Raw genomic sequence first — 13,617 nt, forward strand, 5'->3', positions numbered from 1 at the left:
AAGGCCTTTAAGTATTGTCAGCCTCTCTGCAGGCCAGCCCGGGGACAGTGCGGAAAAGCCGAAAAACATTCTGTCCTTTTCTCCCTTCCAGGCTGTAATTTATTCCCGCACTAGCATCCAGATCCACCACCCTTCCCCCCTCCAACCTGATGCTTGTGATGCATCTTCTGTCCTACTCTGAAGCATCCTGGTACCCTTGCATCGTACAGACTGCAATACTGTTAAGTTCAGTAAGGAACTATGGATATTAAGGCCAGTAACCCCCCCCCCCCCCCCCCCCCATGATTTATGTATTATATAAATATATGTGGGTTAGCAGCTATTTGGCCTGACTAAGAGAACGTGGGAGAAAAGCATTTGGTCGCCAAGCTACGGCGGATAACAAGAAACATTAGCGCTGGGTTGTTAGCCGCAGAAACAAAGCGGACTCCCTCATGTCGCACTTGGCACCACAGTACCGCGTTACTGCTTATGTTCATAAGGTGTTTCAGTCCCGCTAAATGCCTGTTACTGGCACTCCCCGAAATCAACAGCGGGAGCAGCACCAGTTTGCCATTATTTACGTTCTTTTTTTTTTTTTTTTTTTTTTTTGGAAACAGAAAGTCGTTCACGGTTGCTTTCACACAAAATGCACTCAGTCTGGCATGTTTCTCAAAACAGTGCAGTCGAGCCCCACGATCTGTCACGGAAATCGATACGGCCTGTGCCACCTGTGACCAAAGTGGTCTTTCCTGTTACGCTGCACCTCGCGGGAGTTGCTTCCCAAAAGAATATGAGTTCTAAAAGGGAAACAGGAAGTCCTAAATCCTACAGAAATGCCTGCACCAGATAGTGAGGAAATGGGGCAGGTTAGAAGGTAAGAATGGTATCATATTCCTACTGCTTTTCTAGTACACGAGGCCTGGAGTCCATCCAAGACGGAATAAGGTACTTATAAACTACAGGCAATTTAGGGACACAAATTCACTTAAGTGCATGTTTTTGCCCAGCAGAGGGAAAAGAGAGAACCTGGAGGAAACCCACAGAGAAAAAAGACAAGACTTATCAGGCAGGCTTGGGGTTTGAACCCTCAGCCTTGGAGATGTGAGCCTCTGTGCACCTCTGTAAGTGAACTAATTCATCTAAAATACGACATAATATAGTGCGGCTGGCACAGTGACCTGCACTGCAGACAGTCACCTCCACTGGCCCCTGTGCATAGGTGAATGTTGCATGCTTCCCCGATGCCATACAGGCTTTCTGTGGGTTATCTTGTTCTCTCCTGCAGGCCAAAGACGAGCGGTTAGGCTAATTGGCACTTGTACCCATAGTGTCAGATTGTGTGTGAGTATGTGTCCTGCAATGGACAGGCATCTCATCTAGGATGTTTCCCTACTTTGTCCCCTATGCTATGCTATCCAGATGCCTCCGTGACCATAGATATGGGTCCTCCCAAACGAGTGTGAGTATGTGGCTCAGTGGGCTAAGCCTCTGTGCCTGTGATTGGAAGATGGTCCCTTTGAGCCCCAGACCCAGCAGAACAGTCACATGTCCGTGGGCCCTTGAGCAAGGCCCTTACCCCCCAGCTCCAGGGGCTCTGCATGTTGGGCGACCCAGTGCTCTGCCCCCACAAGCTTGCTTCCATCTGGATGTGTGACTCACGGAAAGCAAGATGGGGGAGGTGAAAAGAAAATTTCCCCACAGGCATTAATAAAGCACTACTATATTATAAATTGCATACTTAAACACTATGTACTGAATTTCATTAGAAGACTACTACTCGACTCTTAATGTAGTACATACTGTGTGTATGCATGCACCCAGACAAACTGCATATGCCATTTTGCATAATAATTGACCAGATGTTTATGTAGCTTGATCCCCTCGTGAAGGTTAAAAATTGTTAAAAACTATCAACACAAAAATACATGTTCCAATCAACTCATGTAACTGGGCATTGTTTTCTACTTAAACTTGTATAGAGATTGCACTTCCTCTGCCATCTTGAGGGAAATTCTGAGCAAGTTACTGGTTACAACTCCGGTGTCCGTCGGTTGTGCACTTGTATGTGCAACCGATATTGAATATAGTATGGCGGACCATACAGAGGATTTGTACATACTATATTACATCTAGTATGTACTGTAGGAAACAAGTATGCGATTACAGACACATTCCATGTCCTCAGTCATCATAGTGAGAATAGTGTCAGTGCATGCAAAAATGTAGCCATACTAAAGAGAGATCTGAACTGACAAAGAATTCTAGGGAGATGTTTATACACTCTGGGGAGATTAGCTGGGGATATGAGCCAAAACTGTGATTCCTCTTTCATTGTGCTGACAGTATCAGACTTTCTTTCAGTCCAAATCTGTGTTTGAGAGCGAAGTGTTTTTAACAGTAGGAAAACTGACCATTTTTGTCAGTGTTGTTAGCAAAGTGGAAATGTCACACGCACATAAACGGGGAGGGGGGACATTAGCTGCTAACACCGGAGGGTCAGTTGTGCACTCCACCAGATGGGAATCCCCAGGACGTCTGCACGTTTGCAAGCAATCGTTTTTTTTGTCTTATTTTATTGGACTGCTGCACCGTGGGTTGTCCGTGAATATTGATTGAGCAGCGAACGTTTGGCACTGGGAAATGCGCATGGAAATTGCATCGAACAATGAAGCTGGTATGCTGGTAACACAGGAATGAGCCGGGTCAGCTGTACATGTGAGAGACCGCAGGTTTTAACGGGCTGGGGGTGTATGAGTAAGGCTCATGGGAAGGGTGAGGGGTGGGGGCGCAACCAGGGCAGTTAACAACAGCTATAAATATTTTAACATGATGCTCTGCTCGGATGTATCTGTTCGATCATCTTCTACACTGGGTGCATCTGGCATTTACTGGTTACAGGGTTGCAAATGCCAGGTAGTGCATTGTGCTGGCTGACTCCCAAAGTTAATTTCCCAATTTCAGGGTAGTGTAATGGCTCATTCGCTTCCCACCTCTGGGGTTGTGGGTTAGTTTCCCGCTCCCAGCTCTGTGCATGTGGGGTTTTCATGTTCTTACCATGTTTGAGTGAGATTCCCACATCTACAGTAATACCTCTAAGTTGCCCTTAGTGTATAATCAGGGCTCTTGAGTTTCATCAAAAGTTTGAAGTGAGATTATGTCTGTTGGGGGGGGAGGGGGGGGGCAGTGTGTGTCTTGTGGTCGGTGCATGAGACTTGAGAGCCCTGCCTGACGCATTCATCGGATCTTGCTCTTCCACTTCCACCTTGTCTGCGATCTGTGTATATACGCATCCATGTAATACATGCTTGCAGGAGGATCAACGTATGCTGTTTTCTGATTGGCTGGTAGGTGCCCATTAACTCTGTATAACTCGGGACAGCTGTGCACTTGGAGGAAAACTCCACTCTGTATGCCTGAGCATCGTCCAATAATTCCATATAACGGGACACCTTGGTTGGCGTTACCCCTTACTTCTCAGCGTGTGGCATGCGAGTGTGTGAACTGGTGGAAATGCGTGTGACTCACGTTCAATGCGTGTGACCTGGGAGCCGTGGTGTCGCCTCAGTCTTGCTTGGTGGGGGTTCTGGCCGGTTAAATGGAAAGTGCTTTGTGACAATGACTGTTGTTAAAAGCGCTATATAAATAAAATTGAATTGAATTGAAGTGTAATTGTGTGACTGTGAGGAATGTGCCCTGCCAATGGGATAAGAGTGAATCTTACATTGGCTGGAACACAAATTAAGCAGTTAAATACAAAGGTCTATTTATCGTGAGGGGGGTGAATTCATCCAAATTAAATATTTGAGGGTACATTTCCCCCTGGTTGCTATGCCCCTCATCCCTGTGCCTTGCACCAGACTGCAAGACTCTTACTGAGTGCTTCTTGGCCTAGGCTAGGCTCCAAGCTAACCGTGATCCTGGATAAATTGGATGGATGGATGGATGGATGGATGGACTGTACTCCCAGTATGTAAGAGTATCCCCAATGTGAGAAAAGTAGAATTTCTGCTTTGGTAATATACCCAAACCTATGAACCATGCTGGGGGATTCCCCTTCTTGATGAATATTTTGGGTTTTCGTAAATATACGCAAACAACTGGACTTCGGTAGCATGCTGCCCAGTCTGGAACTGACTTTGTGAGAAAGAGCACACACCCCTAGTCCCTGATGTTCTCTTCACTCATTCCTGTGATGGTCTCTTGGCTAAAGATGGACATGATGTTCATATCACATTTGATGTTCAAATTGCAGAATCTCAGTATTCCCATAATATTGATATTTTTTTCTATCTCTTCACAGTTACAGCTTGCAGATTTAACTGCCTTGAAGTGTGACTCCTGTACTCTCTGAGAACATAATAGCTGTAATTCTAATTGTAATTGTCCTCTATCTGTGCCTCTGTGTATATGGACATATGTAATTGTTTTGAACTGGGTCTCACTTCTTACTATAACAAAAACATGTATATAAATATTTACCAAACTTACACACAGAAAAATCCTCTAACTTAAGTAAGAAAAAAATGTGAATTTGTTGAAGAAAATAAGTAGTGCAGTGCAGATTTCCAGAAAAAGGCATCGATGCTGGAAGCAGTTTACATTTTTGAAAATGTTTTTATCTAGATTAAAGACAGAAATATGCAATGAAGCTCTCACAGCCAAGAGCTAATGTTGGGGTCACAAATATCACAAGACATGATGTCAGCAAGCAGCCAGCCCAGAAAAGGGGTCAGGAGTGACAGATTCCCAGCACTGCTCTCCTGAAGCTTGGTGTTTTCATATACCTGCCCAAACATGCCTTGGCACGCATACACAAATCGCACCTCTGCCCCTTCAGGAGGTGTAACACTGTTTTCCTCGTTATTATAAGGAGAAATTTAATATTCTATAATCCCAAACAACTGCTTGGTATTAATTTGACTTGTGAGTGTCTTTGATATTAATCTCTCCTGATATTGTATTGTACATTTCAAAAATTCACATTGATTCCATTTCCGGGTTTGATTATGTACATGATTACATAACACATAACACACCAAAATGCTTTTGTTATGCTGTGCTCTGTGTTTTATAGTTATTTCCTCTTGTCTAAGGGATTGCAGTCCATTTTTAATCATCATTGATGAAATGTTGTTTCTTAGCAAAGAAAAAACAACACGCAGCATCTCATCTAATGTTTGGTGACAACAGTTATAATATATAATATTAAAATTCTTAACACAGAGAACATTTTGGTGTCCTGGTGTCTCCTACTCTTTCATACTGTCCCTTACAAAACAAAAATATAGGGCAATATATTGGCAAACATAATACAATAGATTAAATAGTACATTTCCATATATGGGAGACTAGCGCTTATATTTTCCAATATAATGTAATTTGTATGGCAATGTATTGATACATATAAAAAAACAGTTGCAATGAAGACAAAAGCTGTACTACAGTTTTACATGAGTCAACTTAATGCCTGTTTTTGTATTTTACCATTATGCAAAGGAAATATATGTCCCTGTATATTAACTATCTATACACATTAAATTATTTAGTGTTCTGATTTAATGGTTAGTATAAAAGATTTAATAAAATTAATATTCCTCTTGGCTACATTAAGTGATACTGATTAATAATTAAACAAAACAGATAAATGGGAGGTATTTTCTGGAAAGAAAAAAAATCTGCAAGAAAATGATAAAATGAAAATACCGTCTCTACTTTTCCATTTAGTTTGGGACTAGGGGTGTGTGGTCTTTCTCTCAAAGTCTGTGCGAAAATCCTGCCATAATGAGAATGAAAATGAAGTAGCACCGTTTGCATTTGAATTTTCCACTCATGTATGAGTCAGATGTGAAATTTAAAAAAATAAAATTAAAAAGCCTTTTGTCTTTTCATTTTCAAAATTGACTTTTCATTTTCTACCTTGCTTTTTCATTTTTAAGTTTCAAATATATGTTAATTGGAGCAGGAAATATGGATCACTGCTGCACTTTCAGTGCGGTTGCTGATTCCGTTGTCCTGGAAATCCTTGCGTGTATTCGCCCATGTCGCTCAAACTAATGGCAAAATTAGCTACTAATTTGCAACTTCCGATTCATTTAACTTATTCGTCATGTTTTGACTCAGTAGAGTCTCCTGGGTTCGATCGGATATAACGAGGGATATGCCTTCCGCAAGGTAAAGGTTAAATGATTCTAGATATAGCGTACCGGTAGACTGATGTTGATTTTAATTCATTTATTGATTTATTTATTGTTGATTTTTGTTTGTATATTTTATTGATTAAATTTTTAGGTAGGTGCATTGGTTAGCACTGTTGCCTCACACCTGTGGGACCTGGGTTCGAGTCTCCGCCTGGGTCACATGTGTGCAGAGTTTGCATGTTCTCCCCATGTCGTCGTGGGGTTTCCTCCGGGTACTCCGGTTTCCCCCCACAGTCCAAAAACATGCTGAGGCTAATTGGAGTTGCTCAATTGCCCATAGGAGTGCATGCGTGAGTGAATGTTGTGTGAGTGTGCCCTGTGATGGGCTGGCCCCCCATCCTGGGTTGTTCCCTGCCTCATGCCCATTGCTTCCGGGATAGGCTCCGGACCCCCCGCGACCCAGTAGGATAAGCGGTTTGGAAAATGGATGGATGGATGGATTGTCCAGCCTTAGTCAAATAAAATTTTGTGGAACGAATGAGTCAGAACGAAAAAACGTAGCAGCAAAGCTACTGTTTTCGTTTTCAAGTGTGAAGCCCTATGAACAATTTGTGACCTTTATTCAATTTGTCACTTTTCTCACCTTTTGAAACTGTTTAAGGGCAGCTTTTAGGGAATTAAAAAAAACAGCTTTGAAATAATTATTGACTTGAAATATATCGCGATAATTATCTATATCGCTTTATAGGAAAAAAATATTAGGATAAAATATTTTGCCATATCGCCCAGCCTTCCCCCTAACAACCTATTTGATAAAATCCAAACCATCCTTGATTTAGAATCGGCTGCATTTCTTCAAAAATCTCCTAAAAAAATCTAAAATCTCAAGGCACCATTTATCAGCATTAATATGGCATTATCTGGTTCTTAAATTGTGTTTATAAACTTTAGTCACAGCATGACTGCTTTCTCATGATTTAATTTAGATATTATGGATATTGTTATATTTCCTTCTGTGTTATGCGAATGTCTAATTATTTGTTATTGCTCTGTTTCACAGATGCTGTTTTACACCACCATCCAGGGGCCAAGATATCAGATATAAGAAAAACAATCAACATAAGAATTTGTGAGTTGAGGCACCAGGTGAAGCAAATAAGGAGCATGGACAAATATGAGTCTTAGGCAGTCCAAAGAAATGTTTAAATCTGGGTAGCAAGTGTACTTTGGCTTAGAACAAAAAACACAATTTAACATTATAACATGTGCAAATTAAGAATAACACAATAAAAACTACAGTAGTAATAATTTCTTCTGTTTTCTAAAAAGTTACTGATATCTACTTGGATGGCTAGATGAACACCGCTTCAGTTCCCAAACTTCTCCTCAGGGGCACCTCAGTCGTTCTACGATTTTGTTAAATTTCACCAACAGCTCAATTAAATAATTACATATATTGGTTTAAAAAGTCAGTGACAGATTGACTAGCTGTATGAGGTGTGCTAGTGGCCAAGTCAAACAATACATGGCTGCACTGGACGGTCGCTGCAAATACCAGGATGATTTTAGCAGAGGTTCTGAAACGGCTGAGCTGACACACTTTGACAGGCATAAAATCATAGTTTTACCAGGATAATCTAAACATCATTTTCTTTGCCTGCCTAAGACTTTTGCATAGTCCTGTATTTCTTGGTTTGAACCTCTTTTAAAACCTGTTTAAAGCTCAACGTTTGAAGATAAAAAAGTAATAAGTTTGACAACATGAGTTTGAAAAACTGTATTTTATAACCATTACACATATAGAGAAAATAATTTTGTATGTTTCAAAACCGAATTAAAGAATTTTGTTGATTGATTGCTCATTAGTCTGTAATATATTCCTTTTAATTGTGTACATGTATTGCACATACATTTTCCCACAGTATATAGTACATGGAAATTATGAATATATTATGAAGTGTATTGTTAAATATAAAATGGAATAAATATTCCATGTTGTGATACCCGGCTTGTCCGCTCCTCGTGTTTGCCACGCCCCCTGATTACCCACGAGTGCCTCCCTGATCGTTTCCAGCTGTGTCCAATTACTTTAATCCGTCTTGTCTTATTTAAGTCCTAGTCTTGTTTGCCTCCCTTGTCCGTCATTGTGGTTAGGTAATGGTATCCCTTGTATTCCCTGTTCCTAGTCCGTGGTCCCTAATAAACCCCGAGTTTTGCCCCGATATCTGCCTTGTTGCCTGCTCCATACCAGCCGACCCGCACGATCGCCTGTCTGCTCGCCCCAGATCGTGACACATGTATCTGAACCGGCAATTCCTTTAGTATTTTTCCATATATTGCAATATATTTTTACAATACTTTTTGCATAATATTTTGTAATGTATTGTTGCGCAGACACTTTAAAAAGAAATATATAAATAAATTGAGATGTCCATATATTTAAATATATTTTTGTTACATAAGAGGCGATTGTTGTAACTTGTACACCTGCATCTGGAAGCGTGTCCATCTTAGCGTTTTTTTATCTCTCCAGTCACACTTACGCCCTCCTGATGATTAGCTTCTTAGCAATTATATTACGCAGTATATTGTTGAAATTGGTTCTGGGGCCAAAGGTTAGCCACATGAGGGCAGAGCTGCAAGGGAGAATCAGTCAGAGGGTTTTATTAACGAGCACAGAATGCGACATGCAGGCCAAAGTCCTTCTAACAGCATTTAACTGTGAGGGCTCACAAGTCAAACTGAGAGTAGCATCCAGCTAATAAAACCACTGCCAGGGTAGCACTCATGCTAACACCCATTGGCTTCTCTGACCTTGCACTTCACCCCTCACAGGGCGCATGCCCTGGACCCATCAACCTCCTGAATCTTCCTGGCTAAACTCTAACAAAGTCCAATCAGGGTAAAACTGAGTTTCATTACCTGAGGCGACTTCAGATGCGGTGCTGGAGACAGGTTGCTGTGGTAACGCCAGCGCTCACCCAAAGCTGGCCCTGCGATGTTTCTTTACCTCCCGCTGGCTCGCTCACTCTGTAACACACTGCGCGAGTAATCAAGGCCCACAGTCGTATGAAACTGATGCAGTGTCCAGTTTGTGTGTCATGGGGGAGGGGTGTAACTGGTACGCGTGAGTGGGGGCATTGCTGTCATGTACTAATGTTAATCATTTGTGGTCACTGTGAGCAGTAACTGGCGGGTGGACTGTGCTATGCTATCTATCCATCTGTCCATATGTTCATCCCTCCATCCGTTCATCCATCCATCCAGTCATCCATCTATCTATCTATCTATCTATCTATCTATCTATCTATCTATCTATCTATCTATCTATCTATCTATCTACCTGTCTGTCTACCTGTCTAGTCATGTCTATCTTGTCAATCAGTCTTGTCTATCCAATTCAGTCTAATCTAATCTATCACGTATAAAACCTGAACTGTTTCATGTGTGAGTGTGTGTGTCCTGTGAGGGACTGACATGTCCCACCCATAATGTCGCCAGCATGTGTTTGCTGGAATAGGCTCCAGGCTCACTGTGACCCTGCACTGGACAAGAGGGTAAGGAAAATTGATTAATATTATTATCATCATTATTACAACATGATTATTATGTTCCTCTTACCTAGATCAAATATTGACTTGTCCACACTTTTGGTTGTGTAAAAGATACATATACGATTCATCAAGTACATCGAATGGCTCTATTACAAGAAACCTTCCACACAAATTCTTTGCTCTGATACTTCATTCAATCCAGGCGACTACGTACTGCTCAGTGATCACCTTGTCTCACACGGAGGATTATTACTCTTGCACTGGACACTTGGGTGGTTTCTATATATGTTATTAAACCAAAAAGCATATTTTGCATGGCAGCCTTTATGAAACATTATACAATATTAATATTTGTACATTATTTTCAATGGCATAAGGTTCAAAATTGTTTGGAAGTTTAACATTTCTATGTTAATTTATTAAATGATTTTTTTTTTGCCCTTAAAAATTAAGGAATTAAGTTTTGACATGCTGCATGCGGAAATAGCAACTTCCTGCTTGCAGGAGGGCCGGTGCTTGACATGTAAAAAGTGTTTCAAAACTGGTCTTTGTCTTCGGTGAAGCCTGCACAGTTACAGTTATTTGTGGCTTAGCTTTAAAATATAGCCTATATATGCTGGGTCACTAAAGATCCGAGGAATGTATTAGTGTTTCCTGAAAGTCCCAGGTACACAAGAGCTAAGAGAGAAAAGAAGAAACTTATGTACATAAATGCACTAGAAGGGTTTAGTTCTTTTGACAGACGTGTGCAGTTTAACCATTAAAAATCTCTAAAAAGTAAATCAACGAGTTTTTCATTTTAAGAGACCTGTCTTTTTCCACCTTTGAATAGTTACTATTGCTCTTTAATAACACAAAAGTATTTCCTATCCGATTACTCAATTAATCAATGGAATAATTGATAGATTACTCGATTAATAAAATAATTAATAGCTGCAGCCCTAGTATGAAGTAACATTGGTGAGTAGTAAATAATGTGTAATATACTCATTTAGGAGGCATATTTCATCAGATTATTTTAAAAAGTAGATCATGTTTCTTTTTTTTTCTTCTTTGGAACAAGCCTCATATGACTTGCTTGAGATTTCAAGCTGAACCATAAAGGTAGCATGTATGCAACGGCTGGCGCGCCCAAGGCATCAGGTCACAGCGTGTTACCGGGCAGAACACGGCCCGAGTGGCAGGTGAGCAGTCAGAGGCCCCAGCTTCTGCATTTGTGGGGTCTGTGGAGATCTGTGTGGTCCCAGAGCAGTGGTAGGTGGGGAGCCGATGTGGGAAGAAATTCCAGTTTGACAGACAGACAGATGGAGGGGGACGGAGCTCAGCGGGGGCCATTTCGAAACTCCTTAGCATGAGCTGTCTTGAAACACTGGAACATGCACCATTACTTAGAAGCCATGCTACGTATTCATGGTAAATGCACTGGTCAGAAAAGGTTTGTGATTTTTATTTTTAATTTGGTTACTAATTGGTTAGCACTATCGCCTCACACCTCTGGGACCCAGGTTCGAGTCTCCGCCTGGGTCACATGTGTGTGGAGTTTACATGTTCTCCCCATGTCATCGTGGGGTTTCCTCCGGGTACTCCGGTTTCCCCCCACAGTCCAAAAACATGCTGAGGCTAATTGGAGTTGCTAAATTGCCCATAGGTGTGCATGTGTGCGTGAATGGTGTGTGAGTGTGCCCTGCGATGGGCTGGCCCCCCATCCTGGGTTGTTCCCTGCCTCATGCCCATTGCTTCTGGGATAGGCTCTGGACCCCCCGCGACCCAGTAGGATAAGCGGTTTGGAAAATGGATGGATGGATTTCTGCATGAAAACAAATACCATCTGATCTTCATCTATGGCATAATAATAAAAAGCCTCATTTGTGAAATCACGCACAAAAGATTACATTACTGTACCTTTATTGAACAAATGATTTGGTAAAACTTTACGTGAGGTCGCACACTCTTAATGAATTCATCAGAAACTAAGTGTTAATTGCACACCGATCCCATGTTCGTTTATCATGATCAATCATAATGACTGATGTATTTCATACAGTCACTATATTTGTTCATGGTTTGTACTTAAGTAATAACCGAGTTACTAAATTGCTTGTGCCTCCTCAAGTAAAGTGTTACTAGTGATTTAAACAGTCAAGGTTTCTCATGGGAAAAGTATGAGAACGTGCATATTTATAGGCAAGAACCTCGCACAAATGCTTTCTGTAGTTTCTGATTGGAACTACATTGATTAGAAGGTATATTCAATTTCCTGCCTCTGTACAAAATTATTTCAGTTTATAAATCTTTTAGGGATGTTTTACTTGCATGTCCTTCTTTAGAGCATTTGAGTGGGATTGAGGGCATCACTCCAAGCTGGCTACTCTAAAGTGGAATTTCATCTACATGAGCCATGTTGCACGATCCAACTCCTCCACAGCAGATACACGCACTGACATTCTGCTATAAAATTTCCTCATACAACTTGGAATTTATCGTTCTTCCTATGATTTCAAGCCGTCCAGGCCCTCAGGCAGTGAAGCGGCCCCACACCATCATACCCATTCCACACAATTGAGATGTTTTGCTGTTGATATACAGTGTTTTTGTTCACTCCAGCTATAACACTGCATATATTGATGAAATAGTCGGGTTTTTTTGTATCTTTTCCTGTCCACAGATCACTGTTGCAGTAGTATAGCAAGATGGACAACATGTTTGGTTTTCGGAGATTAGTGGTTTTCTCTGTGGTAACCTTCCCATGAACATCACAGTTGTTCAGTGTCCTTGTCAAGGTAGACTTAGGTACACAGGCAATATCAAGTGTGATACAGGTCTGGGGAGCCTTACTTAGCAGACACCCCAGGGTCCTTTGTCACTGGTTTGAGGAATATACAGCATGCCCTAGCCCTGATCGTAGGATGCCCACCCCTAGAGAGGGGAGCACCAATGCTGAATTTGTTCCTTTTCTAAACTTCCTGCCTGCAGTCTGAGCCTTTAGAAATCCTTTTGTGACCTTTTCCACTCATAATGAACAACTTTTCTTCTGAGATCCTCTGACATCCCATCTGATTGGGCAGTAGTGCACTTAAACCGAATTCTGTAGTGAATAGCAGGTAAGCAGAATTGTGTGTTTTCCTTTCTACAGAAGGGCAGGTCAAACCTACATCTGAAATGATTGAAACACCTGACTCCAATTACCCTCTTCTCCAGAGGTCATTACCCTAGAGGTTCACACACTCTTTTCATCAATGATCTTGATTGTTTGAACTGTTTGTTCAATTAAGCTAAGTCCGTGCAAAATGTTGCTTATTAAATGAGACTGTCTTCATTTATTTTAATGACCATTTTTTAGGAAACGATTGTGCAGGAATCCAGACTCCCAAAATTTTTCTGGAAACTGTGTCTGTTTGTCAGCAGGGATTTTTACGTAACGGTTTTGTAGTTGACGTAAAGTGCTCTTTAAATGTTTTTGTTAAGGGGGAAGATTTTTGTTTTTATTTGATATTAACACATAGCTGATCACCACAAGATGTTTGTTAGTTTTAACCAATTTCATTAGTGTGACAACTGAGCTTGTTTGTCAGGTGCGACCAGTCAGGATGAACCGCAGTTATTTCCCAACACCCCTGACCCCCAGTGGAACGGAAATGTTTTATCGGATTATCTGACAGAAATAAAAGTCAGTACCCCCCAACCCCCAACTGTCAGTGTGCTTGATCCACTAGTTCTGTCTATTTGGCAAGACTATTTTTAAGTGATGTTCTTGCTGTAAAAAAAGGACTGACATGAAACTATTTATTTCACCCTGTCATCTCTGATACTCTGGGTTCTCACCGTTCAGAATGGAGTGATCCTACATTTTCTGGAATGATGTAGCCGATGCGTCAAATTAAATGAATTTTCTATTTTTTAATCTTTGGCCTTTGACCAATGGATCATAATACGAAGATTGTAGA

General features: G+C 41.1%; 1 long non-coding RNA gene across 1 annotated transcript; it reads left to right on the forward strand.

Annotated features, from left to right (window-relative positions):
* The first annotated feature begins 761 nt into the window (after window positions 1–761).
* LOC125739220 (uncharacterized) lies at window positions 762–7,235 on the forward strand. The gene is made up of 3 exons (XR_007397093.1): window positions 762–856; window positions 990–1,103; window positions 7,180–7,235. It is a non-coding gene; the product is annotated as an uncharacterized LOC125739220 (long non-coding RNA).
* Window positions 7,236–13,617: the final 6,382 nt, after the last annotated feature.

This window comes from Brienomyrus brachyistius, chromosome 3, assembly GCF_023856365.1.
Source record: "Brienomyrus brachyistius isolate T26 chromosome 3, BBRACH_0.4, whole genome shotgun sequence".
NCBI lineage: Eukaryota > Metazoa > Chordata > Actinopteri > Osteoglossiformes > Mormyridae > Brienomyrus > Brienomyrus brachyistius.